We start from the raw sequence: 2,500 nt of genomic DNA on the forward strand, positions 1-2,500 counted from the left end.
GATTCCTGCCTGGGGGAACTCCCTCCAGCGGTCGCATTGGAGCGCGCGGCTCTCCTGGCCTCTCTCGGCCCCACGCTTGGTGCGCCTGTCACTCGGCAGGCGTTTTCATCAGGTTTTCTGTTCGCCATAAGCCAAGCGTTTGATAAGCAACCAAAGAACAGTCTTTGGCGCTCAAGGTTGCCAGTATCGTTGCACCGGTAAAGGTGGCAGGGGGAACCACGAGCAGGTGATACTTGGACTTCTCCCCCCATTTGGCCTGAGCCAGCATCGCCGGCATCGGCATTTTGAAGAATACAACGAAGATGTGAATCTGGCCAGACTCAAGCCCAGATGGAAAAAGGAGGAGGAGTACCTGATGGCAACTAAGGAGGTTGAATTAAGATCCCAGAAGGTCCGGGACATCAATGCACAGCTACTAAGAGCGTTTCCGCACCGCACGCTGCACAGCATTAAATCGCACAGAAGGCAGGAAGGTTACAAGAGGCTGGTGGAAGACCTACAGAACAGACTCTACCCAAGAAGCACTCAGGAGGTGCTAGCCGACATTGGGGAGCAAGCTGTTGAGGACGCCTCCCTGGTCATCCCCGAGGTAAATCACCGTGAGGTGATTGAGGCTGAGCTAAGAGGTCTAACAACAAAACCTCCGCCAAGAGCGTACCAAGCATACAAGCTATGGGAGCTTGCAAAGAGATTCCTCGACAGGGAGGATATAACGATAGCTCTTAATGCCTACCTAAGGGAGGTGTTCGCTTCGGACTTGCGTCCGCATGGTCGCCAACCTCTTCCACCTGTTCAAGAAAGTCGCAGGAAGAAAAAGAAGCGGGAATACGCCTTGACACAACAACTCTTCAGACGGAACAGGACACAGTGTGCAAGACAGATTCTGGATGGAGAGGCGGACTCCAAGGTGGAGGATCCCCAAGCTTTTCTAGAAGAATGGAGAGAGATCATGGAGAAAGTGGTGCCTTCATCAGTGTCTCCTGCTATCGAACGCCCGCACAAGGTTATCGATCCTGTGTTCCTTATCACAGAAATGGACATTAAGGCGGCAATGCCCTCATCAAGCTCGGCAGCCGGACCTGATGGCTTTGCGGCGAGGGAACTGCGGAAGGTTCCGCCAGTAATACTCCAGGTTCTACTTAACTTGCTCCTGCTGCTGAAGCGACTTCCACTCTTTCTCACCCAAGCACGAACGATCTTCATTCCCAAAGTTCCTGGTGCTTCAACAGCCTCGCAACACCGCCCAATCTCAATATCTCATGTGCTCCTTAGACTGCTTCATAAGATATATTTCCGAAGGCTGCTTGCTGACCTCGATTTGGACCTGCAGCAGAGGGCATTTTTGCCAGTGGATGGGTGTGCTGAAAACATTCTTCTCCTTGCGACAATCATTGATGAAGCGCGCAAGTCACTGCGACCCTTGTCTCTGGCCTCGCTTGACATTGCGAAGGCTTTCGATAGGGTTGTTTTACCGGCAATCTTGAGAGCCTTACGCAGAAAAGGGATCTCTGAAGACTTTATCTCGTACATTGAAGACTTTTACCAAAATGCGGTAACAGTGCTGACATTCGGAGGCAAATCGCTGGTCGTCCATCCTACAGTGGGGGTAAGGCAGGGTGATCCCCTTTCACCGCTCCTGTTCAACTTAGTCATTGACGAGTTCTTGGCTGAGCTTGACCCCCAGTTGGCCTTTACCAGTGAGGGGATGAAGGTATCGGCCATGGCATTTGCGGACGATATTATCCTGACCACAGCTACCCACTGGGGTCTCAAGCAGCAAATTGATCGTCTGAATTCATTTCTCGGTGCCAGAGGACTTAAGATTAACGCGGCAAAGTCAACGACCCTAGTCATCGAGCCATCGGGTTGGCAGAAGAGGTCCAAGATCCGAACAGACATTGACTTCTTTGTGAATGGGGAACGTCTGGCAACGACGAACTGCACGTCTACATGGCGCTACTTGGGTGTACACTTCGGTGTCAAGGGCCTTGAGAAGGGTCTAGTAAGAAGACAGTTGGCCATTCTTCTCGAGAGAGTGTCTAAGGCGCCCTTGAAACCTCAGCAGCGTCTGGTTGTGCTTAGGTTTTACCTTTTGCCTCGTTTATACCATCGACTAGTGCTCGGCCCAATTTCGGCGAAAACACTGTTGACAATTGATAGAGTGGTCCGTTCTGCGGTAAGGAGATGGCTGGCGCTGCCTCTAGATGCGCCGCTTGGCTTCTTCTACGCTGCAGTAGAAGAGGGTGGGCTTGGAGTGCCATGCTTTAGAACGGTTGTTCCGGCCATGAGATTACGACGGTACCAGACGGTGGCCCAATCTAGCAATCCAGCGTGCGCTTTTGCAGCCACCCGACCGACAATCACTCAGCTTAAGAGGCAGGCTGACAACCTCACCATTTTCAAGGGCACAAAAATCGGCAACAGTAAGCAGTCCAGAAAGTATTGGGCCCGACAACTCCACATGTCGTTCGATGGTAGACCCCTGCAACAATGCAAGGAA

General features: G+C 52.1%; 1 pseudogene; it reads left to right on the forward strand.

Annotated features, from left to right (window-relative positions):
- The window catches only part of LOC142792051 (large subunit ribosomal RNA), an 8,337-nt pseudogene that overhangs the window by 3,749 nt on the left and 2,088 nt on the right, over positions 1 to 2,500 (forward strand).

The sequence above is a fragment of the Rhipicephalus microplus genome, unplaced genomic scaffold (genome assembly GCF_043290135.1).
Source record: "Rhipicephalus microplus isolate Deutch F79 unplaced genomic scaffold, USDA_Rmic scaffold_202, whole genome shotgun sequence".
NCBI classification, from domain to species: domain Eukaryota; kingdom Metazoa; phylum Arthropoda; class Arachnida; order Ixodida; family Ixodidae; genus Rhipicephalus; species Rhipicephalus microplus.